This window comes from Prunus dulcis, chromosome 7, assembly GCF_902201215.1.
Source record: "Prunus dulcis chromosome 7, ALMONDv2, whole genome shotgun sequence".
Classification (NCBI taxonomy): domain Eukaryota; kingdom Viridiplantae; phylum Streptophyta; class Magnoliopsida; order Rosales; family Rosaceae; genus Prunus; species Prunus dulcis.
The window spans coordinates 1,042,493-1,069,651 of NC_047656.1; the positions used below are offsets into that span (position 1 = coordinate 1,042,493).

Genomic DNA, 27,159 nt, shown 5'->3' on the forward strand with positions numbered 1-27,159 from the left:
AACTTAGGCATCGGAGGGCCTTTGGCCAACACCCCCCCGGGTGTGGTATATTTACTCCAGTCTTTTTTACAGGAATCGAGGAAGAGAGAGAAGGAAGATCAAAGATTGAAGGATCTAGAAGCGAATATTCTCCCGTGAGATTATTTGCACAAACAGCAGTCATCAATCATCAAGCTCGAGATCAACCGGGCATCGCTAGCCATGGCGTCATTGAAAAAATATGCAAGAGTCGGGTCCTGGTTCCCATAATCCCAAAATGTCATCCCATGCACCACATGAAACGGCGTATTTTTGGAAAGTCATTTTGGAACCAAGTGGTCAAATACTACCATGGATCGGTTAAGATGGGATTGAGCATGGCAAGTAAGAAGGGCCTTGCGCTCATGGGATTGTCTTTCAGGAGGAGTGCGGAGGCGTCTGTTAGTACATAACCTTGTTCACCGCCACTCAGACTTTCTTGAGCAAAGAAGCCGGAGTGGACTAAGATTCGCATGAGGCGTGGGATGAAATGAGCTTTTGTTGGGGAAATTGGTAAGGCTGAGACAAGCTCGGAAAGAGTTATGGGTTGGCCATGTTTTTGGATGACATCTGGGATACCTAATTGAACTGCACATTTGAGGGACATAGAATTTATGAAGCTGAAAATGTGGTTCCAAATGTGGGCTTGTGCTTGGAGTAGCTCATGACTTGCTCTCACTTCACTACCCATGCCTTGCTGTTGGCTCAAGATTTGGTGAGAATTAGGATTGATGCACGTCTCTTTATATAAGTGTGTGGAGTGGAGGGGAGCTAGAGGAGCTTAATGCTGTAAAGGAGAGAGGGAGAGATAATTGGAAATTGGGAAACCCATGTTTTGTTTTCTTCTATTGTATGCAAGTACTGTTATGTAAACTCTTACAGCAAACAAATAACAATGATTCAGAGTAAAATGTGGTTTGTGCACGCAAGACAATTATTGAAAACCGCTAGGGTCAGGAGAGCAACGGAATTATAAAACTAAACAAATCCACACAACATGAATCATGTTAAAGTCATTATCCTTACTCGCTAATAAAGTGGTTATAAAAACATGCAGTGACAGAGCCACATAGGGACCAAAGGGGTCCCATGCCCCTTCTCAAATCTCAATTGTCTTCATTCTCTTGGTCTCTCTCTTCTCTTTCATTATGCCAATATTTTAAAACCACGTCACTTAAAAGACGTCAGAATTTCATTTAAGTGACGTGGTTGTAAAATATGCTACAAACCACGTCGGTACTTATACAAGCGAAGTGGTAGGGTATCAAAGCACGTCAATTCTCAATAAAAAAAAGGACGTCAATCAAAAACACGCTAAACTTAAGTTGTGAAAATCACATCAGTATTATTAAAAACAACGACGTGGTTCAAAAACATGCTAAAACTTAAGTTCTCTCTCAACCTACTTTTTCACGCCCCATTTGATGAAAAGTCCTTTACCTCTTAATGAAGCCCTCTCCCTATCTACGTTCAAACCCTCTCTCTCCCTCTCTATCACATCTCTGAAGTCTTCATCTCCCTATATATTCACATCACTATGACATAGCGACACCATCAATGCAACGATGCCATTGACAACAACAAGGATAAAGTCAGAACCCTAGACAATCGATTTTGATCCTCATTCTCTCTCTGCCCACCAAATCGATGAATCATGCTCTCCTCTCTTAGCAAATCGTACGAATGGGTAAGGATCTCTCCCTCTCTCTCGTTTTCACCATATCTGATAACTCATATATTTATACATTTATACCATCTATTTCTAGTCTATTTGTGGTATTTTTGAGTTAAACTTGTTGCATTTTACCCTATTTTGTGTTAGTATGCAATTTCATCTACTTTAGGATCAAGTTGAAGGCAAAAGAAATGAAAACACGCAGTTTTGGAGCTGACCCTTATTCAAACGTGGAAACAAGTTTTGTGACCTGTTTTGAAGTCCAAATAAAGAATCCAAGGAGAACCTGGCTTGTTTGAAGACTAAGAGCAGAATGGGAAAGCAATGGGGATTTCTAGCCTGATTTGGAGGTGCCAAATAAGGCAAAAACGTGCAAAATAAAGGCTGATTTGTTAGGATCTCTTTGGAATATCTTGCAGCCTCTTTTACCCAATAAAAACTTGCCTTTTAGCCACTTTTAAAACCCCTATTTATTTTGGACGAATTTCACAACCCTAGAACGGACTTCTTGGTTATTCTCTCCTTTCATGCACACTAAAACCCTAGCCGTCCATATATTTCCACCATTAGGACTCAGCGCAAGAGGTGGTTCTTGGAGAAGTTCAACATCAGAATTGGTTCAAGGGTTTCCTCTCATGAATTTATTTTCACTCATGTTGTTTATTTTGTTTTATTCTCTTTGAACATGATGTGTAACTAAATTCATAGCTAGGGATTTCGATGTAGCCTTGCAACATTGATCCATGTTTCTAAGTTAAAGTATTCAGTTCATCAATCTGCTTCTTGTTTCATTCACTGAATCTATTGTTCAATTTGTTTGTCAATTTTAATGTTTGATCACCATTAGAGTTGCCTACAGATTATCTAGACAAGGTTATAGTAAACATCATGCTTAATCTTGGTAGACATGTGAATGAATGAAGAGAATGCTATGCAAACATCATGCTGTGTATTTTCTTTGGTTCTTTAACGTTTTCTTGCATGCTAATGACTCTTAACTTGGAACCAAAGTTGAACATCCCAATTAGGTTGCAGATTAGGAGAATTTGATCAAAACCACACATCATATGGCTGATCATATATATGTAAAACGAACTCTGGAAACAGGTTGGTAGTTGAATACGGTTTAATTTTATAAACATGGAATTAGTTTTGCAATGGTGAATTCGAAATCCCTGGTCTCTTCCCTATTCTTTCTACATCAATATATCATTCACTACTACATTCTTCTTGCATTTTAAGTTATTTTTCATTTACAACACAAAAACTACTTTCAAATTGTCACTTTCATTTTTAGTTAGGGTTCTTTCAAAACTAGTAATTTATAGAGGTCCAATCGGTCCCTGTGGTTCGACACCCTTACTTGTACCACTATACTAACCATATATTGGCACTTGGAAGGAACACAACAAAATTTTGGCGCCGTTGCCGGGGACTGATTTCAGTCCTCTATAATTGCTTGTTCTCAAACCCTAATTTCGTTTTATTTTTGTTTCTCAGGTAGTATATGTCAGATACACTTGCTGAGATAGGCCAAAGACTTGAACGGTTGAAGAGCAACACTTTTGAGAATTCTATATCAGCTAGTGCCCAGACTAGCAGTGTAGAAGAGGACAATAGTTCTTCTAGCCCAACGAGTGTAGATTCTTTCGATAACTCTAATTCTGACAGAGAAGAAGAGATGGCTGGCAATAACGATGACAACCGAGCTTTGGAAGATTATGCTCAACCAGTTATACCAAATTCACCTTCGTGCATCTTGCTGCCTACTGAAGCTAGAAATTATGATCTCAAATCTTCACATTTTCACATGCTTCCTTCTTTTTATGGTTTACCTAACGAAGATCCATTAGCCCATATTAAGGAATTCTACAATGTTGTGAGTGGTTTACCTTTGCAGGGAGTGAGTGAAGCAAATCTGAGGATGAGGGTTTTTCCTTATACATTGAAAGATAGAGCAAAGGGTTGGCTAATGACTTTAGCACCTGGTTCGCTCACCACTTGGGATGCCGTAGCTAAGAAATTTTTGGAGAAGTTTTTCTCTACTCAAAAGACAGCTACTTTGAGAGGGCAAATCTTTAACTTTAAACAAGATGATGGAGAACCTTTCAATGAATGTTGGGAGCGTTTCAAAGGGCTGTTGCTGCAATGTCCACATCATGGGTTACCTCTTTACTTACAAATGCAAATTTTTTATGATGGACTAACCCAAACATGTCAATCGACTGTTGATAATGCAGCAGGTGGAGCTTTGAAGAAAAAAAATGCTCAAGAGTCATATAACATTTATGAGATGTTGGGATCTAATGCTCAACACAAAGATACAAGAGGTAAACGAGTTGGAGTGTATGAAATGAGTTCTAATAATGATCTTGCCTTGCAGGTGGCTAGTTTGGAAAAGAAGCTCGATTCTATGCTCAATATGGTGCCTAAGATAGCTGAGGTGTGTGCCATTTGCAACATACCAGGTCATCCTACTTATCAATGCTCGGCTAGTGAGGCTTATCCCGAATTCGTTCAAGAGCAAGTGAATCTCATGAATTCTTACAATCAGAAGCCGAGGAATGACCCGTTCTCTAATACATATAACCCTGGTTGGAGAGATCATCCCAATCTCTCATGGAAGAATAACAATCAATTTCAAAATTTCCAACCAAAGCCTGCCACTACGCTTGAAGATACGGTCAAAATGCTAGCTCAAAACACCGTTCAATTCCAGCAAACTACCAATAGTACTCTCCAACAACATTCAGCTGCTCTAACCAAAATGGAGACACAATTAGGTCAGATTGCTGATGCTTTGAGTCAAAGAGAACCCGGAAAATTTCCAAGCCAACCGGTGATACTTCAAAGGAACCAAGAGCAAGCCAAAGCGGTCATAACACTTAGAAGTGGTAAGGTTATTAATAATGGAGTTGGCAATGAAGTTACTAATGAATCTGATCATGTGAATGCAGGCCCCACTCAAGAAGAGAATGAGAAACCGAATGACGATCCAAGCAATGCCACTTCTTCGTTTGAAGCTCCAAATTTTCACAAGGCTGAAAAACCTTACTCTCCACCCATCCCATTTCCTGGAAGACTTGCCAAAAGCAAGCAGGATAAGTCATTTAAAGAAATTTTTGATATTTTAAGTAAAGTGAATGTTAATTTACCTTTGCTTGATGTCATTAGGAATATGCCAGCGTATGGGAAATTTTTCAAGGAGCTAAAGACTTATAAGAGGAAGTATGGACCTAATGAGAAGGTGATGGTGTCTGAAAATGTGAGTGATGCACTTCAAAGAAAGCTCCCACCAAAACTCAAGGATCCGAGTAGTTTTTCTATCAATATCACCATTGGAGACAAGCTAGTTGGAAAGTGAAAGGACCCCCCCTAAATTTCCCGAAACCCGAGATGAATCCTGTAGAAATTCCCGACATCACCCCGATGTCGGGCCCACTTCTAAAACTATACCCTTTTTCCCAAAATGGAATAAGGGTATGAGACTTTCTACCGAAATTTCGGCAGAGTCTCCCCTGTAAATTGAACATTGCCCAAATTTTCAACCTGCATAAAACACATTTTATATCCACAACTGGCAGCACGCACAATATAATTTTATGCAATTCACATAAATGGCATTCGGCCTTCCAATAATTCGCAATATTTACCAGCAGACTCTAAACAATGCAAATATAAACTCAAAAGCATTTATGAACGTCAAATGCGATTTCCATCATCTAAATTCCCAAATATTAAACGTACAAAATTTAAAACTCCTAACAAGACAACATCTCATTTTCACCTAAATTTCAGGACCAACAACAAGGTCCGAACCAACCTCAATAGAACAACAGGACTAACATTTAGTCTGCGGCTGCACCTAGAAACTTTAGGCTGCCTACGTAACCTCACTGAGGGATCAAGCCATACGTAGTTCTTCCCACTAAAGCCCGATTCCAAACATATATAATACCTTTATTCTTCTCTATGTATTTCACAATATTTCCCCATACGCCGGTACTACCAACGCCACGTATGGGGTCTGTCAACATGCCGGATAACCTACACCACGTGCGACCTCAACATACTATCACAATATCCCCCCATACGCCGGTACAACCAACGCCACGTATGGGGTCTGTCAACACGCCGGATAACCTACGCCACGTGCGACCTCAACATATTATCACAATATCTTCCCATACGCCGGTACAACCAACGCCACATATGGGGTCTGTCTCAACTCCAGATAACCTACGCCACGCGAGACCTCAACATCATATAACAATATCTCCCCATACGCTGGTACAACCAACGCCACGTATGGGGTCTATCAACACGCCGGATAACCTACGCCACGTGCGACCTCAACATAATATCACATAATCTCCCCATACGCCGGTACAACCAACGACACGTATGGGGTCTGTCTCAACGCCGGATAACCTTTGCCATGCGAGACCTCAACATCATACAACAATATCTCCCCATATGCCAGTACAACTAGCGCCACGTATGGGGTTTGTCGACATGCCGGATAACCTACGCCACGTGCGACCTCAACATAACATCACATAATCTCCCCATACACCGGTACAACCAACGCCACGTATGGTGTCTGTCAACACGCCGGATAACCTACGCCACGTGCGACCTCAACATTCACAGGGTGGTACTTATAGTGTAATCAAAATCTGGGGAGGTACCTAAAGTAGTGCGTATAGCACTTCAAACTGACATTCTAGACTCTTTTTATACCTTTACAACCATATATAAATATATATATATATATATATTGATTTCTAATATTGTGTAAACCTCAACAACAGTCTATCATCCGATAATTCCCCAATTTAAAGTAATCAATTAATATCCTAATCCCACATAATCAACATAATTCATTTAACATTCAAGACCTGTCTCTACGGTCATTTAAATCCTCCTGGGAAGGTGAGACTACTCCGGAAGACTCCCGATCAACCAAGGGTCAAACTACCCCAACCCGGGTCAAACGGACCCACGGGGCCCACGACCTCCAAAGTCTGATCCGAAAGTTCCTATGGGTTCTACAAGGTATATGACACTCGTCCTGCAAGTTTGGTCCAGATCGGGCGCTCAGATCGCTCACGATTGCACGATCTGACGGTTATTATAAAACATAAACTTTAAATGAATAAATCGGAACATCCGGGGCTCCGATTCACGATCCGTGAAATCCTACATGATCCTAGAAATTCCTAAATTAACATATATTATATTCGAGACCATCCAACGATCCCAACCTATCGAACCCGGATAACGCGCAATATGCGAAAATCCGTTCGATAGTCAAACGACGTCCAAATTGAGATCCGCAAAATCCTACACACTCGTGACAACCTAAGGATCTCATCGAGGTAAAGTGCAACCTCACCACCCTAGCCCACGTGCCGCTACACGCTCCGGCAGCGCTGGGTGCCCAAAGTGATTACGCACCGCCGGAAAATCTCAAAACCACGGCTCCAAACTCCCACCCTAGGTATAACACCCTATTTGAAGCCACTTTTGTTCTTGGACCTACCCCAAAAACTGACCGGATGTGACCGGAATCGCAATCCCAAAACTAGCCGAATTTCAATTCGTAAATCGAATTACCTACTCTAAGAATCGATCAAATCCTACCCAACAGGCAGCCAGAGCATGAAAAGTAGGTGAGAAACCATACCTCACTCGTCGGAATCGATGGCCGAAGGAGGGAGATCGACGGCAGAGAAGTTCGGATGACACCGGCCGCTTCTTCTCCATTTTTCGGCGAAACCACGGCGGGTGGCGGCAGGACCTGGCTGGGGTTGGAAGAGGACGATGCCCCGGTCATTTTGGTACTAACCCCGTCGTCATCGGTGGCTGGATGAGAGAACGGCCGGCCAAAATGTGGCCGGCTGCCGCTGGGCACGCGAGAGAAAGGAGAGAGAGAGAGACCACGCGGGGGAGGGAGAGAGAGAGAGGGAGAGAGAGAGAGAGAGAGAGAGAGGGAGAGAGAGAGAAATCTGATTTTTATAAAAATCCCATTTCAAAATAATTACGATTGTGCCACTGAGTTTCTTTTGACCACATCTCTCTCGTTACGACTCCGATTCGAGCCCACTACGTGTCTATGGACTCATCTCGGTACGACCTACCCAAAAATAGCAGTCACTACCCCAAACTCTTTCTGAGTAAGAAAGTGACCAAATTACCCCTACCTCAAGGGTAAATTTGTAATTTCACTTAAATAATTTAAATAATGGGTTAAATTTGGAGTCGAGGTGTTACAAAAAGGCTATGCTTGACTTGGGGGCTAGCATCAATTTAATGCCCTATTCAGTGTACCTTCAATTAGGTTTGGGGGATTTGAAGGCAACAACTATTTCATTGCAACTTGCTGATCGATCAGTGAAATATCCAAGAGGTATAGTGGAAGATATCTTAGTTCAAGTTGACAAACTAATTTTGCCTGCTGATTTTGTAGTGTTGGACATGGAAGAGGCTCCTATACATGATCGTGAGTTACCTATTTTGCTTGGGAGACCCTTTATGGCCACGGCAAAGACGATCATAGATGTGCAAAATGGTCTCCTCACCATGACTGTGCTAGGAGAAACTGTACAATTCAAAGTGTTTGAATCTCTTTCTCACCCTTCTAGTTCAATTGATTGTTGTTCGATTGATGTGCTTGATTCACTTGTTTTCTCTAAGTTTTTGCTGGCACAATCCAATGATCCATTACAATATGTTTTGAGTCAATCTCAAAATGACTTTGATGAAGAAGTGCTCATGGAGATGGTGGCTGCCTTGGAAGCATTAAAACCATATCCCTCCACCTTTTCGCCTCTTATAGAGCCATTAGAACCATCTGCCACACATCTGATCCCTTCTATTGTTAAACCTCCAAAACTTGACCTTAAACCACTTCCATCACATCTAAAATATGCTTACCTAGCTGAGTTTGAAACTCTCCCAGTTATAATAGCATCTGACCTCACCCCTTTGGAAGAAGATAAGCTAATTAGGGTGCTAAAAGAGTTCAAATCAGCCATTGGTTGGTCTATTGCAGATATCAAGGGAATAAGCCCTACCATGTGTATGCATCGAATTTTATTGGAGGAGGGAGCAAAACCAACTCGTGAACCACAAAGAAGGCTCAATCCACACATGAAGGAAGTAGTGAGAGCTGAAGTGCTGAAGTTGCTAGATGTGGGTATCATATACCCGATTTCTGATAGCAAATGGGTCAGCGTTGTTCACGTAGTGCCTAAGAGGATTGGAATCACAGTGGTAAAAAATGAGCATAAAGAGCTTGTTCAAACGAGACCTGCAGCTAGTTGGCGTGTTTGCACCGATTACAGGAAGTTGAATTCAGACACTAGAAAAGATTATTTTCCTATGCCTTTTATTGATCAAATGCTTGAGCGATTAGCTGGTCACTCATATTATTGTTTTCTTGATGGATATTCAGGTTATAATCAAATTGTGATTGCTCCGGAAGATCAAGAGAAGACTACATTCACCTGTCCTTTTGGCACTTTTGCATATAGGAGGATGCCTTTTGGCCTTTGCAATGCCCCAGCAACATTCCAAAGATGTATGCTGGCAATCTTTTCAGATATGATTGAGAGATTTATTGAGGTATTCATGGATGATTTTTCAGTTTTTGGTTCTTCTTTTGATAATTGTCTTAACCATCTCTCTCTAGTGCTTCAAAGATGTCAGGAAACAAATTTGATTCTCAATTGGGAAAAGTGTCAATTTATGGTGAAACAAGGTGTTGTGTTGGGGCATGTAATATCCAACAAGGGTATTGAAGTTGACAAAGCAAAAATTGACATCATCTCAAATATGGCAGCCCCTGCTTTAGTGAAGGGAGTGAGAAGCTTTCTAGGACATGCTGGTTTTTATCGTCGTTTCATTAAGGATTTTTCCAAGATCACTCATCCATTGTGCAATCTTTTGGCCAAAGATGTTGTATTTCACTTTGATAAAGATTGTATGAATGCATTTAATACCTTGAAACGTGAACTAACCTCTGCTCCTATCATTATGGCACCAGATTGGTCTTTGCCTTTTGAGCTAATGTGTGATGCCTCTGACTATGCTATTGGTGCTGTTTTAGGTCAAAGAGTAAATAAGCTGCCACACGTAATCTACTATGCAAGTCGGACGTTAAACGATGCTCAACTCAATTACTCTACAACTGAGAAGGAGTTGCTTGCTGTTGTTTTTGCTTTAGAGAAATTTCGTTCATATCTTGTTGGCTCTAAAGTTATTGTTTACTCTGATCATGCAGCTCTTAGGTTTTTGTTGACCAAGAAAGATGCTAAACCACGTTTGATCAGATGGATACTCTTGTTACAAGAGTTTGACCTAGAAATTCGAGACAAGAAAGGGAGTGAAAATGTTGTTGCTGATCACTTGTCGCGCCTTGTTGATGAAAACCATGGAGATGGACAAATTTTGCCTCTCAACGAATCATTCCCGGATGAACAACTCTTTGTCATTCAAGATAAAGAGCCATGGTATGCTGATTTTGTCAATTATCTTGCTTCTGGTGTAATTAGAGATGATTTGACTTTTCAAGAGAGAAAGAAGTTCTTTTCAATGGTGAAACACTACATGTGGGATGAGCCCTATTTGTTCAAGTATTGCCCTGATCAAATCATTCGAAGATGTGTTCCAGAGAGTGAGCAGCAAAGCATACTAACATTCAGTCATGCATTGGCATGCGGAGGTCATTTCAGTGCTAAAAAGACAGCTTTAAAGGTTTTACAATCTGGTTTCTTTTGGCCTACATTGTTTAAAGATGCTTTTGATTTTTGCTCTAAGTGTGATAGGTGTCAGAAAATGGGGAGCATCAGTCGCAGGAATGAAATGCCATTAAACAACATTTTAGTGGTAGAGCTGTTTGATGTGTGGGGAATTGACTTCATGGGACCATTCCCATCTTCTTTTGGATACATATACATACTAGTGGCAGTAGATTATGTATCAAAATGGGTTGAGGCAACAGCTACACGAACTAATGATCACAAAGTTGTTTTGAATTTTCTCAAAGATATGATTTTCACTAGGTTTGGAACTCCGAGAGCTATCATTAGCGATGGTGGCAGTCACTTTTGCAACAAACCTTTCGAGGCATTGATGAAGAAGTACAACATCACACATAAAGTGGCAACTCCATACCATCCTCAAACCTTTGGACAAGTGGAAATCAGCAATAGAGAAATAAAGAACATCTTGATGAAAACCGTCAGCCCTACAAGGAAGGATTGGTCACTAAGGTTGAATGATGCACTTTGGGCGTATCGAACAGCGTACAAGACCCCAATTGGAATGAGCCCTTATCGACTGGTGTTTGGAAAGGCATGTCATCTGCCAATGGAGCTCGAGCACCGTGCATATTGGGCCATAAAGAAGTTCAATTTTGATCTCAAAGAAGCTGGTACAGTAAGGAAGCTCCAACTCAATGAGTTGGAAGAGCTCAGAAATGAATCATATGAGAATGCAAGGATCTACAAAGAACGAACCAAGCTCTACCATGACAAAGCAATTCTTAGGAAGGAGTTTCAACCAGGTATGAAAGTACTTTTGTATGACTCACGTTTGCTACTGTTTCCAGGTAAACTGAAGTCTAGATGGGTTGGACCATTCAAAGTGCTTCAAGTATTTCCCCACGGAACTATGGAGATAGAAAACATCAAGAATGGCACCCACTTTAAGGTCAATGGACAAATTTTGAAGCCTTATTTGGAGAATGTTTCACAAGAGCAGGTTTATGTAGTTATGGATTCTCTTGAGTTTTCTCAATTGCTAAACGGGGACTATGGTCCTTTTCATGGCTTGAAATTCGTCGGAGTCGAAGTCGGGATTTGGGTCTGAATCATAAACAGATTCGGGGTCTGGGTAGTCATAAGAGTCGGGGTCGTCGTCATTATAGTCGGGGTCAGAGCCATCAAAATAGGATCTTGATTCAGGACCGGGTTCGGGATCATCAAAATAGGATCCTGATTCCGGATAGGGTTCGAGGTCGAAGTCTGCATCTGTAGGAGCTGAGCCACCTAGACACTCAACTCAGCTATGGATGGTTGAGAAGGAGAGAAGGAGTTAGTGGTGCTACCTCCATGAAGGTTGAAAAAATCAACCCCCATAGCGGCAGTGGGGGTTTGAAACTAGAGTCAGCAATTCAAGATCGTCACTTAATACCTTGTTAAATTTCAAAGAGACAGGCCAGCGGCCCACTACTAACAACCCGAATATCGTCCCTAACTTAACCACCTACAAAGCCCAATAGGTGTGGGGTTTTATCACAAAAAGCCTTGGTGATATTAATAGTAGAACAATTCATTATATATTTTATTTTTATTTAGTCAAATTTCTAATGTGAGACTTATATTCTTCAACACGCCCCCTCACGTGGGACCACCACGTAGTGGGCCACACATGGAGCCAAGTCCACAGTGGAGTCAATCATTTAAGCCCAACACGTGAACACCACGTATTGGGTAAGGGGTATGGGTAAACATTCAAGCCCAACATGTGAACACCACATATTAGGTAAGGGTAAAAGCCCAATTCAGGCCTAGTCAATCAACCTGCTTTGATAGCTTCCTAAAATATGAGAATTATGAGAGAATATTTGTTTGTGGGAATTTTCCGTATATTCCTCTCCTTGTAGGAGGAAATATTTATAATACAACGGAGCCTTAGTGGTCAAGTAAATAATAAATTCCTATTTCTATTTACAGTAGAAAATCATGAATTAAAGTAAATCAAATATATTATAATGGAAATCCTTGTGTGTAAGGAAAGAAAGTCAATGGTCCATAAGTTACACCAATATTTCGCACCTCATTTGATTTTCCAGATATTTGACCCATATATGATAAATTTTGGTTCCCTCCCTTTTTCTTTGATCTGGGGATTTTCTTATATTAATTTTGGGATGTAGGCTGTGGCAGGATTCACAGATCAAGGTTTATTTGATCAAAAAAATTGATAAGATTACTGGGCAGGTGGGTATGACTTAGTTTTTGTATTTAAGATTGAAATTTCGGTTCTTTTCTTGCTGCAGATTGGTCAAGTCCTGTGCTCAAAGTGCAAGAGTTAAGTAAAAAATTCTTAAATATTCTGCTTGTGTTGGTTTTGGTATGTTAAATTAATTCGAAATCTGGTGTAGATGTGAAATCAGTTTGTGCGAAATTAGATGTAGAGGCATGGCCATAATCTGGACAAGGGAGTGAGGGAGACTGAGATGAGATGTGTGATTTGTTTGATATGTAATGTAGAGGCATGGCCATAATATGTAATGTTTGAATGAGGCGTATGTTTTGTTTGGTTTAGAGGAATTGCCTTGCTTAGTTTATAGTTAAATATTTCTACACTTATTCCAAGGCTTGGTCTTCGCGTGTCATTCATTAATTGGCCAGTCATATATGGTATAAACAATTAGTTTTCTTGGAAACATGTGGTTTTTGCTTGTAGATGTTTGTTGTTTGTTATGGACTGTTTATTCTACTAACAACTTGCACAAGGCTGCTTTTGTTTTCTCAAGTGCTAAGCGTGCACCACTACATTTTAGTATTTGCGCGACGAAGATAATTTCGTCGCACAAACTAACATATTGTCGCACAAACAAAAGCGCGACAAAAAAATCGTCGCGCGCAATCTGTCGCGCAAAGGTCGTGAAGAAAGACTTTGCGCGACAGATTTTATCCATGCGTCGCGCAATTGAGTGCGACGCTCACCCTTCGTTACACCAAAGGTTCAGAGACGACAAAATTGTTCGTCGCACAAAATTACGCGCGACGAAATAGTCTTCGTCGCCACAACAATGCACGGCGAATAGTTTTCGTCGCGCAAGACGTCTCGTAGACATTTGCGGCACCAAGAGACCATCGTCGCGCAATTCGTAAAAATATTGCGCGACGACAAGATGTTGGCGCGTAAAATTTTGCGCGACGCTAGACTACGTCGCGCGATACGTGCCTAAAACTTCTGCGCGACGACAAGATCTTTGCGCGTAAAATTTTGCGCGACAGTATACTGCGTCGCGCGATGCGTTCCTAAGAATTTTGCGCGACGACGAATCTTTCGTCGCGCAAATGATTATATTTATATAAAAAAACGAAACATTATTTTTTCGGATATATAAATTTGCGCGACGACAAATTGTTCGTCGCGCAAAATTAATATATATAAATTAATATATAATAATAATAATATTACTTTTGTTTTATTTTATAAAAAAATAAATTTGATTTTTTTTTTGGGTAATAAATTGAAATTTTAATCATAAAAAAATTTATGTAAATAACAAATTTATTATATAAAATAAATGTACGCTACAAGAGAAAGATTTAAAAAATAATTACGAAAATAAAAAAACTAATCGAATAATGTTCCAAAATCTACATTATCGTCTGGCACATGCGGTTCAGAGGTCTGGGGATCTACACGGGCCGGCATCTGGTGGGGATGCTCGGGATGGACGGGCTGGGAGGTCGGCACATTAAAATTTGGGACTGGAATGCCGGATTGTACGAGGGACTGCAGAATGACCGACATCTGGCTCCGAAGAGTGGCCACCTCTGCTGTCAAAGCAGTGACCTGACTGTTTGACTGCGCTGATGAACGGGGTCTGGGTTCCCTCCGCCTGGCATTCCCCATCCCTTGACAATATGTCCCCGGTCTCCTCCCTAGAGTCTGATCCAATGTCTCCGTCAAGATCTGAAACCCAGCATCCTGTGGAGGATCCACAGACTCGATCGGAGTATCGGGAGGAAGTTGGGAGGCGGACTCCTGAAGAACCAACTGGCTCCTCTCCACCATCATCGTCTGTTTAGCATAACATAAAATATAAATTCAAACATTCATATAATAACCTTTAAAGTTGAATGCGTAACATAAGAATTAAAAATAAATAACACTTACATGAAGGGACTCGGCCAATTCATTCCCAGGTCGAACATAAACGTCGCCAAATACGTCGATCTCTGGGAATTTGGACCCTCCCTAAATTGAACAAAAGAAGAAAAATATTAGAACGAAAAAATAAATTAAGAATAATTAAAAATTAAAAATTAAAAAAAATTATTTTATTATTACCTGACGCCGGGCATCCATCCTATAGGAGAAGGGCCTGGAACCCGAATGATGGAGAAGAGTCTTCTTCTTCCTATTGCCCTTATTGACTTTGGCTTTATTCTGTTATACAAAAAATAAAATGTATTAGTTGAAATTTAAATTAAATAAAAAAAAGTAAATAAACATTAGTAAGAAAATAAAAATAAATATAAAAAATTACCACAAAAGCGGGCGCCTGAAAATGAGCGCAGAGCCACGCCCAACTATCCTCCCGCCCCTCAAGCTCTTTCGGGCACCCCTCTTGAAGGGCGACTTGCGGATCATCGAACGCCTCAAAATGGTGGTGCAAGTCGCTCTTCCATTGCTTGTACCTCTCAGAGAAGAGTCTGTTGACGTACGCCAACGACTCTTCATCAAGGTCCTCCAAGTTGTAGTTCGTCTGCAATAAATTAATTACATACATTTAAATAATATAAATTTAACGTTTGAAAGAAAAAGAATGAAAAGGCCTACATACCGACAACTGGCGCGAACCTCAGTCTTGGTCTCGTCAGGCATCACCTTCCAAGACTTCCATTGCATCGGGCAATAGCTCCGAATGACATGACCAATGTCGTGGGCCAAGGAGCTATGCAACTCCGCCGTCGGTGCAGCCCGATGTCGCTCGTCGTATCCGATGTTAATACGACTGTTGGTCACCCGGGTGACCTTCGCCGTCTTCAACTGCCGACACGGCCCTCGGGTGTTCTTCTTGGCTGCAAAGAAGGATGACATGAATGTTAAATAAATAACAAATTGAACAATCAAATACACACACACACACACAAAAACAAGAAATAACAATAAAATTAAATGGAGAAAAAGGAAAACTATACCTGGCTGTGACCCCGACGCATCAGTGGATGTGGCGTCGGTGGTGCTGGCGGGCCGATGACGCCGCCTGGCGCTAACAGGCTGCGCCACTGATGACGCTGATGAGGCAGGCGCCTGGGACCCCGCAGGTCCAACTGCCAAGCGGTCCATCAATGCTGGCGCAGTGGCAGCAGATGCTGCAGCAGTGGCAGCAGCTGTCAGCTGAGTCGGGGGCTCCGAACCCTGCGTGGTCGTCACCGCCCTACGACGTGTAATCAGGTCTGACATCTGCACAATTTCATTAATACACATACAAATTAATAAAATATACAAATATATGAAAACACATACAATTTTATTCACATTATTGACCTAGGGTTTGCGAGTTCGGAGTATCCGGGACTCCGATCCACGATCCGTCGAATCGTAGACGATCCAAGAAATACAAGGTACACCATACGTGAGTTTGAGTTCGATCCAACGGTCCGAACATAACAACCCCGGAAATCGCACAATCGGCAAAATCCATTCGAGACGCAAACGGTAACCAAATTCCAATCCGAAAACACCTATGCGCTCGTGACAACTACAGGATTGCAGTAGGACCTAATTCAGGTGGCGGCAGTCAGCCACGCGCCGTCCCACGCGCCGCCTCCAGCGGGTGTCCAAAGCGATACCAATCGCCGAAAAATTCTTAAAACTAAGGGCCAAGGTTCCTACCCTAGGTTCAAAACATCAATTGGAGCCACTTTTGTTCTCGGGCATACCCCGAAAAATGGCCGGAAGTGGCCGGAATTGAAAATCAAAATCCGGCCAAAACTTAGGGTTTCAAATTAAGCGGCCTAGTGCAACAAATTCACAAATCCTACCCAACATTCAGCTAAAGCATGAAAAATAGGACAGAAACCATACCTGAGGTGGCGGAATTGGTCGCCGGAGGAGGGAGAATCACGGCGGAGGAGATTCGGCCAAAACCGAAGAAAACGCGGCGGCTGGCTCAACGGTGATGGCGGGGGAGCTCGGGGGTACCACCTTCGTCGCGGGCGCGGTCCAATTACACCGGGGTAGGAGGCAGCGGCGGCGGCGGGGAGAGAGACGGCGGAGCTGAGGATTTTCAGAAACTGGGGAAGAAGGAGGCCATCGCGTGGTTTCTGAAATTTTATTTGATTTTGCGCGACGAATAAGAGATTTCGTCGCGAAAGAAATTTTAAATGACCCATGCGCGACGAAAAAAATATATCTTCCGTCGCGCAATGTTAAAATATAGTTTTTGCGCGACGCAGAAATTATTAACTTCGTCGCGCAATGTTGGCATTCCGCCTAAAAATTTGGGGTTTAGGGTTTCGCGGGCGAGATTGAATTCTTGCGCGATGCTGGCTTAAATTTCGTCGCGCAATGTTGGCAGTCCGCCAAAAATGTGGGGTTTAGGGTTTCGCGGGGGAGATTGAATTCTTGCGCGACGCAATATATTTTTCATCGCGCAATGTTGGCAGTCCGCCAAAAAATTTGGGTTTAGGGTTTGGGGGCGAGATTGAACTCTTGCGCGACGTATACGTACCGCGTCGCGCAAAACCTCGAAAAAAAACTTTCGCTAAGTGTCCAAGGAGGGAGAGAGTGGAATGTGACAGTTCTGGCTGGTATGGCGCGACGATTCCACTTTTTTCGTCGCGCAAAACCTTCCGAAAAAAAATTTCGCTAAGTATCCGAGGAGGGAGAGACTGAAATGTGAAAGTTCTGGCTATATTGCGCGACGAAGTATACACTTTGTCGCGCTGCCTTGTGCGACCAAACACGTTTATTCGTCGCGCAAACCATGAACCGTAAACCCTAAACCCTAAACCCTAAACCGCAGAAACCCTAAACCCGAAACTAGTTTTCATGATCCAACCGGCAAAATTGTTTTTTTACACTTCGAGATCGTATATGCCAAAAATCGAAAAAAACAAACATTCAGAGATAGAATAACAGGACGAAACTTGTCGACGGTTGTAAATGAAAAGTCAAGATTTAACGGTTATTTTAGCTCTGATTTGTGTAATTTTTTGCAGCTACTTTTCTTTACCCTATATGAATACAATTGGTCAATTTGATCTTCAATTTCAGATGTTTACACTAGGGTGATATGACATCATGTTATGTTATGTTTAACGAATGTATAAGTAAACTAGTTATTGTTTGTGAATATATGGTTGCTATGCCAAACGCATTCTACGAAAGTTGTTTCAGCAATCCAGCCGCCAAACTCGTTTATTTGTACTTCGAGATCTTAGACCCCAAAAATCGAAAAAAAAAAAACATTCAGAGATCAAGTAACGGGACAAAACTTTTGAACGGTTATAAATGATAACTCATGATTTAACGGTTATTTTAATTCCGATTTTGATGAATTTTTACACCCACACTCCAGGACCCTATATGAAACAATACTCTAACTCGATCGTCAATTTCAAATATATATGTGTATATATAATATATATTATAAAATAATATATATTGCGCGACGAACATATGTTTATCGTCGCGCAAACTTTAGAGCGTGACGGGGGACTCTTTGTCGCGCAATTAATTAACTTCACGCGACTAGTGTATTTTGAGTCGCGCAAACTTTGCACGACGAGTTTTCCTCCGTCGCGCAAACACTTCGTCGCGCAAGGGTTTTCAGTTTTGAAAAATGTTTATTGTCAATAGTTTTCATACTTTGTATAAAAATGATTGGATATATTTATTGATCAATCAATGTTTTATAACAAATTTTGTATCATTTTCATTTTATAAATGTGTTTTGTCAAAAACAAAAATTAAAAATGATTATTAAAAGGGTTTGGATATATTGATTTACAAATGTGTTATAACTAAATTTATTTGAATAAAGTTTGAGTTGTGCACATATATAAGGTTTGGATATTTGTAATATATATATATTCAAACATTTGTATTACACAAAGTCTGTACACTAACATAATAAAATTAGAACAAATGTAATTATTCATCATCTGAACTATAATAACTTTCGTTATCGTCGCTATCATCACTTTAGGTCTCCCAATCCTCCTCCTCCTCGTCTACTATAACTACATCATCTTCGCTGCTCATGCCCACTGCAACATCGAATCTTGGAAGATCCCTGAGGTCAATTGTAATTGACTGAATCGGTATTTCAATTGAAGACACTCCTTGGATTTGAAACGGTTCTTGTATAACATGTGTATCTCGAAGTGTTTCCGCATCAATTTCCAGTGATGATTCTAAACGTTGGTCAGCCACACTGTCGACGTCGTTGTCAGTTAGGTCTAGTTCTGGTATAGCATACACGTTCCTATGATCCATCTTCTAAACAACTTTCCAACTGCTTCCGGCTTTAGGGTCATCTAAATACACAATTTGTGTTGCCATGTTCGCCAAAATGTAAGGGTCGTCATCATACCAAGTTCTGTTAATGTTCACAGACAGTACTCCATGGTCGATTTTAACACTTGCCGCCCTATTTGGGTTGGTATCGAACCATCGACACTTAAACATGATGACTTGGTATCGATCTTTGTAAAGCAATTGCACGACATTTGTGAGTTTGCCATAGAAATCAATGTTTGTACTTTCGCCTCCACCTGGGACATGGACACCGCTGTTTTGCGTACACAACTTGTCATCTCGTGCAGCCCCCAAAAATTTAACACCGTTAATATAACAACCCGAAAACAATTCAGCTCAAATCGGGCCGAAGGCCAAGTTATATAACTCATCACTGTAAGTGGGGGAATTCGATGATTTCAACTTATTCACCTAATATAATAGAAAACCATTCACATGTTAGTTTGATAAAATTAAATACTACAATTTATATTTGTCAAATACAAAACACTTATAACTTACAGATTCCAAAAACCATTGTGGAAATAATTCACGTTGTTTCTGGGCAACTAAATGTGATGGATGTTCTCGCTTCATCATCTCTTCATGCTCATCTAAGTATGCCATTATCTCATCACAATTGTTCAGTACGAACCAATGCGCTACTTCCATGTCATTTCTAGAAAACGACTCTCCTCGTCCAGGATCTCCAAAGGGTCGTGCGCTTTGGGCAAAAACAGAAAGTTTTTCCTTTCTCATACCTCCGTCGTTATTACGCTGAGGACGATTGAAAGCCGTCTCCACATCTTTTAAATACATTCCACAGAAAGTAAGCGACTCATATTGAACCCAAGCCTCTATAATTGATCCTTCGGGCTTCGCCCTGTTGCGTACACTTTTTTTCAGCTCTCCGAGAAGCCTGTCAAAATAAAAAGATATGATACAAATTAGCAAGCCTGTGATAATGATGCATACACAAACGAAAAGGATTATATACCTTTCTATTGGATACATCCAACGATAGTTGACAGGACCAGCAAGCAATGCCTCTTCTGGCAAGTGAACCATCACGTGCATCATACTTGTGAAGAAAGCTGGAGGAAATATCATCTCAAACTTGCATAGGACTTGGACAATGTCATGGCGCAACTGAAACATGTCTGTCCTTCGCAATGTTTTTGCCGTCAATTGGGAAAAAAATCTGGACAACAACATGATTGGCTTCACAACATCTTCCGGCAATAGATGTCGAATACCCACAGGAAGTAGGCGTTGCATAAACACATGGCAGTCATGGCTCTTAAGTCCAGTAAATTTACCCCCATCGACATTCACGCAACGTGCGATATTAGAAGCATACCCATCGGGAAATTTTACAGACGATACAAACTTTAGAAACTCTTTTTTGTCATTCGGTTTCATAGAAAAGAATGCAAGATCCCTTCTAGCTTTATCACTGTCCCTATTCATCCATAAACCCCTTCGTATGCCCATTCTTTCCAAATCAAGACGAGCTTTGATTGTGTCCTTTGTCTTGCCCTCGATATCTAGAATCGTGCCCACCAATGTGTCGAATACATTTTTCTCAACATGCATCACATCTAGATTGTGCCTCAATTTGAGTTTCGACCAATATGGGAGCTCAAAAAACATAGGCTTGTGAGTCCAGTTCATATGTGTAGAAGGTCTGGTCCGACTAACTCTTTTTCCAACGGAGCAAAATCCAAACGGTTAAGTTGTTCCAAGATCTCATCACCGGACCATTCTCTAGGTCTGAGGCGACGCTCTGTGTTCCCGTCGAACTCTTTATCTTTTTCCCGCCACTCGTGGTCCCATGGCAACCATCTCCGATGACCAAGGTAACAAACTTTTCCTGCGTGCCAACCAGAAGTTACATCTTCCTTGCATACAGGACATGCCATATAACCCTTTGTGCTCCACCCAAAAACCATTGCATATGCTGGAAAATCATTCACAGTCCACATAACTGCTGCCCGCAAAGTGAACATCTTCCCAGTTGATTTATCGTACGTGCGAACACCGTTTGTCTATAAATCCTTCAGCTCATCAACCAGCGGCCTTAAGTAAACATCGATTGACCTCCCAGGATCCTCAGTTATCAAAACAGTCATCATCATGTATTCTTTTTTCATGCATTTCCAAGGCGGCAAATTATATGGGAATACGAAAATCGGCCAAGTGCTGTGGTGTTGGTTTAGAACCCCATACGGATTGAATCCGTCAGTGGCAAGTCCCAATCTCACATTTCGGGGATCAGCAGCAAACTCGGGGAACGTTCGATCGAACTCTTTCCATGCCTCCCCATCTGCAGGATGCCGCATCACATCATCGTCTACCCGTTTTTCCTTATGCCATCTCATGTCTGTGGCAGTATGCGTCGACATATACAATCGCTGCAACCTAGGTTTCAGGGGCAGATAACGCATGACTTTTTGTGGGATCTTAGTCGTTCTATTCTGAGATGTCATTTTGAACCTCGACTCATTGCATATAGGGCATGTATCCAAAGTTTCATGCTCCTTGTAGAATAACATGCAATTATTTTTGCAAGCATGAATTTTTTCATAACCTAATCCAAGACTATTCAACATCTTCTGCGCGTGTTTATGGTCTTTCGGCAAACAATTGTCCGTCGGAAGCATTCTCTTGAAAACCCACAAAAAGTAATCGAAACACAGGTTCGACATACGATACTTTATTTTTCCGTGCATTAGCTCTACAATGGCCGTGAGAACGGAAAAGCTCTCGCACTCCGGGTATAACTCTTGGTTGGCATTTTTTAACAGTTTTTCATATTGTTCAAACTTCGCGCTGTCTATTGGTGTAGGCACGTCATCTTCCCTTTCGTGATTGATGTTGGTTGATGCAAATGGAAAAGCATCCTGTATAATATCCATGACTTGATCATTAGGATCCACAATAGGTTCAACATTGTCCATTCTTGTGGCATTTGAAGACGAAGCATGGTCTAATTGTTCCCCATGAAGGTTCCAAATGCTATATGTCTCAATCATTCCGTTCCTTACTAAATGAAATCCAACATTTTCAATTGTCTCCCACAACGTGTTATTACACCTCCTACAAGGACAACGGATTCTAGTTGCACCCGGGTTGTGTCTACGTGCAAACTCAATAAAATCCTCGATTCCATCCAAGTATTCGTCTGTGCATCTATTCGGGTTCTGTATCCACCTTCTGCTCATAATTCCTGAAACCACAATCACAACACAACAATCACAACAACTTCATACGAAGTTATAATGTCACCTTATGCCTCCGGGAAGGGCGCTATCCCATGCATAGTCTTGTCACGTAACCTACGGCTACATGAGATTAGATTTTGACATGGATGAATTTTGGCAGCATCTCGATACAGTTCTTCCGGTGGGTATAGGTATAAATACCTACGTACCACCCGAAGAACGTACCGAGATGACACCGAAATCTCCACAATCGAAACCTAATCCTGTAGCCGTAGATTACGTGACAACACTATGCATTACCAAACTATCCAAATAGTGGGACAATTCAAGAATTAATTGGACCGCAGTCATGCTTTACGCATCCATGTACGAAATCCAACTAATCTCGAACGGGAAACTAAGTGTTACTAAACATAAAAATAAAAGTACGAAGTTAATTTCAATTAACTTTCGTACATCACAACACATTGTGCTACGTCACGCACAATTTAACAACATAATATAAATATAACTTCACAAAAAAAATATAAACATAACAAACTAACTTTAACATTTTTAATATATAAAACGAATAAAATACCTTCTCAATCGTTCTCCACCAATTGCTAATTACAAATATCACTAACGAGAACAAAATTAATAGCATTTGTATGAATTTACATTAATACTTTTAAACTAACGACAAAAAATACTTACCCAATGAACGTACTGAATTTCCAGCAGAGGCAGCGGCAGAGAGGTTGACAGAGAGGCAGAATGCTATATTTTTTGCATTCTGCCTCTGCAATGGCAGAATTCTAATATGAAGAATAAGGACTTTGCGCGATGAACCATTGATTTTGTCGTGCAAACTGCCGTTGAGAAAAACCATTTTTCCGTCGCACAAAACGATTTTTTTCATCGCGCAAGCACGTGTCGACATCGAACTTTTGTGCCACGCATGACATTTTCGTCGCGCAAATTCTAATTATTGTCGTGCAAGAATGTACCGACATCAAACTGCACGCGACGAAAACTATTTCCGTCCCGCAAAAAAAAATATTCCCCCCTCAATTATTTTGGCGCCAAAAAAAATAAAATTCCTCGTTTTCTTACACGACGATAAATGATTTCGTCGAGCTAAGGTGTCTTTTGCGACAAATCCTGTCGTCGCACAAGTTTTCGCAGCCAATTCACGGCATCCACTGTTTTGTGTTCACCTTTACGCGACGAAGTGTTCCATCGTCGCGCTAGGTTTTCTTACGCAACGATTCTTCTCGCCGCACAAGTGTTTGGCGCCAACAAAAAACCCGGGTTTTTTTTCCCTCACTTTGCGCGACGAAGTAAAATTTCTGTGTCGCTAAGACGTTTTGCGCTTCGAAAAATTTGGTCGCGCATGTTTTCAATATTTTGTGCGACGAAACTTTTTTTCCGTCGCTGTAGTGCATTTTGCGCGACGAACTTGTATTCGTCGCTCAAAATCTGATCACACAAATAGTAAAATGTAGTAGTGCTGGAAGCTGGTGTTAGGCTATACACCACAACAGCTTTTTCCTCCTCTTCATCATCAAGATCCTGATGAACAATATTCTCATTGTTGTTATTATTGTTTGGAAGAAGTGGTAGCTGAACTTGCTGGTCTTGTGCAAAGAAATTGGAGTGGACAAGGATTTGCAAGAGGCGTGCAATGAAATGAGCTTTCGAAGGGTGGACATTGAGGCCGCAAATGAGATTGGAAAGGGATATGGGTTGGCCATGGCTGTGAATCACATCTGGGATGCCTAATTGAACTGCACACTTTAATGACATGGAGTTTATGAACTGGAAGATATGATTCCACACATGAGCTTGAGCTTGAAGAAGGTCATGGCTAGTAGCTCTCACTTTATCATTACTCAAACCCATTTATCTAAGTGTGTATGTTTCCACCCTGGGATGGAAAGGGATATGGGTTGGCCATGGCTGTGAATCACATCTGGGATGCCTAATTGAACTGCACACTTTAATGACATGGAGTTTATGAACTGGAAGATATGATTCCACACATGAGCTTGAGCTTGAAGAAGGTCATGGCTAGTTGCTCTCACTTTATCATTACTCAAACCCATTTATCTAAGTGTGTATGTTTATATGTGTAGCTCAAGAATGCTAAGCATGTGTAGAAGGAAATTACTGTAGATTGAACTTTGAAGTGGGAGGGAGAAATTGACAAAGTGAAGTTTCATCTAATTATTATGTATATGTAATATTATATATATATATATATAATATGTAATATTATATATATAATATGTTTTCCTCCTTCAATAATAATTATATTCTCTCCTTCCCCAGAGAGAAAAACTCTTCTCTCTCGGTTCTCTACTCTATCCATCTTCTTTCTCAAATTTGGAAGCATGAAGAACCTCAATATTCAAAGATACTAATCTAAGAAGGTTTATGAAGAGAAATTACACTACTACAAAAAGGGAAAAAGGCGACCAAAAAACAACGACGGAAGAAAATAATACCATCGTTATGTTTAGAGAGACGACGGTAACAAAAAAACGACGTGGGTATTTCAACAACACGACGCATCAAACTTAACAAGCGTCGTCTTATTAGAGATGTTTTCTCCTGACTTAAATTCTAAGCTCAAAATCAACGACAACATGTAGGAAACAACCGACGTAGAAAGTAAAAACGACGATTTACAAAAATAGCCGCCGTGTTAACTTCTAGGTCAACACGACCAACTATTCTTAATCAGTGTCGTATAATTTTAACAAAATCCATGTCAGTACTATTAGTAAGCTGCACTGTATTCAAGCCATGTACCACGACGGTAAAGATAAAATGATCGACGTTTTACCGTATATGTACTACGACGGAATTTATAAAAGTACTGTCGTATAGGGTTCAGTGAACCATGACACTAGAAGAGTAGATAAGGACGTCTAAATTCATAATATCCAAGTCGTATTTTTACTATATCAAGACGATTTTAATTTGAATACCATGATGGTCGGTTTCTTCAATTATAGCATCGTATAACATTTCTTACCATGTCGTTAAGTGAAATTACTGTCATATTTATTTGTTTTCGACGTTTGCCTTATTTGTAAACCGTCATCTTATTTTTTTTTTTTTGCTTTTTAAGAATGTTTTTGGATTTTGGTAGCCTATGATGGTAGATGAACAAAATGACAAGAATGAAAAAAAAAACCACGAGACAATTGCAAATGAGATCCCAAGAGATATGAAATCTTACTAGTGGGAGCTATGTTCCTCATCATAATCGAACCACCAATATGAGAAAGACAATATTTTAGACATTGATGACGTATGTGTCTTTGTGTCTTTGAGATACACAAAGGCACATACGCATCAAAATCCAAACTATTTGCCTCTAAACCAGAGAGAGAGAACTGAGAAAGACAATTTTTTGAGAAAGATAATTTGAGAAATACAATTTTTTGAAAGTTAACGATGTGTGCATTTTGGTGTCTTTGAGATACCCCAAAACACATACATCGTTAACATCCAAATTATTGCTTCCAGAGAGGTGAGAGAGAGCAAAGGCCAAAAGAATTCAACTTGGAACCCTAAGTCAAAGAATACATGAAAAGCCCCAATTTAAAACAATAATCTTTCCTAACCACATCAATCACATTATTAACTGCGTTGTCAAATAAACAAACTCCAAGACGCTTATTTTTTATTAAGCGCCATATTAAACAAAATTTCAGATGTCGGTTTCTATAAACAAACAGTCGTTCTAAATTAAAGTTTTAACGTCGATATTATTTAATATACTGTCGTTGTGTTTGAAATTAAACACAGCGAGCTATGTCGTTTTGGAAGAACTAATGGTCGTGTGATGTCATCTAAATACAGCATTTTCGAAAAAATGTTGTTGTATAAAGTGTTGTACCAAGGGCGGTAACATAATCTATATCGCATATAAAAGTAAATACTAGGGAGGTTTCTTTTAATAGCGTCGTGTTGTGAAACGGTTTGTGAATAATTCAAACTTTTTGCCTTACCTGACCTACACTTTTACTGTTTCCAAACCCAAGAAAAAAATTTCACGCTCCTCTCATTTTTCCGTCCCAAAGTGATGTGTCAGAATCTCATCATCTTCCTCTCCTCTTCGTCTTCGCCTCTGAACTGAAACTCCAAACACGAAAAGAAAACTTTCATTGCACTCAAAGGGTAAGCATTTCTCACTTTCTTTGTTTCTGTTTTGCATGTGCATATCATTATAGGTTTTTGTTGTGAAAATCTATTTAGTTTTCTCTAGTGAAAATCTTTTTACGTTTTTCCAAGTTTGATAAAATATACAGACAAAGAACGAAAGTGTTTGGGACCACTACTCTGTTTTTTGTATTTCAACTAAATAAGACGACGGTGGCTTCTTACTTACGTGGTTTGAAATCATAAATCACGACGGCAATTAAAGACCGCCGTGAAAATTTTATTACGTTAGTTGTTCTGATCCTGGCGTCGTGTGAAATGATATACTACGTTGTTTTTTTTTTTTTTTACATGACTGTCTTTGTTTGTATTTGAGGGTTTAGGACATTTTACCTTGCAAGTTTGATTTCTTTGTAATCATGGTTTTTGTTTTGAAAATCTTTTTTACTTTTTTTTTCTGGTGAAAATCATTTTATGTTTTTCAAAATTTGATAAAATATAAAGAAAAGAACGAAAGGGTCTAGAGCCACTTCTCTGTTTTTGTAATACCACGTCGGTAATTAACTACCGACGTGATAAATTCCTTATTATGTCGATTGTTATTATCTAGTGTCGTGTGAAATTGAATACTACGTCGATTTTATAAAAAAATCGTCGTCTTTGTTATTTGAAAATCTAAAATATTTTCACTTGCAGGTTTGATTTCTCTATAACCATGGTTTCTCAAGCGCAGAGTAAGGATTCTAGCTTGAAAAAAAAATCAATGTACGGAGCTCAAAGTTTCAAAACCACAAACCAAGTCCACGA

At 40.4% G+C, this 27,159-nt stretch overlaps 1 non-coding gene and 1 pseudogene across 1 annotated transcript; both read right to left on the minus strand.

Annotated features, from left to right (window-relative positions):
• Positions 1-140: 140 nt before the first annotated feature.
• On the minus strand, positions 141-24,081 carry LOC117633986 (annotated as a pseudogene).
• On the minus strand, positions 3,753-3,859 carry LOC117636218. Its single transcript, XR_004587019.1, has one exon. It is a non-coding gene; the product is annotated as a small nucleolar RNA R71 (small nucleolar RNA).
• Positions 24,082-27,159: the final 3,078 nt, after the last annotated feature.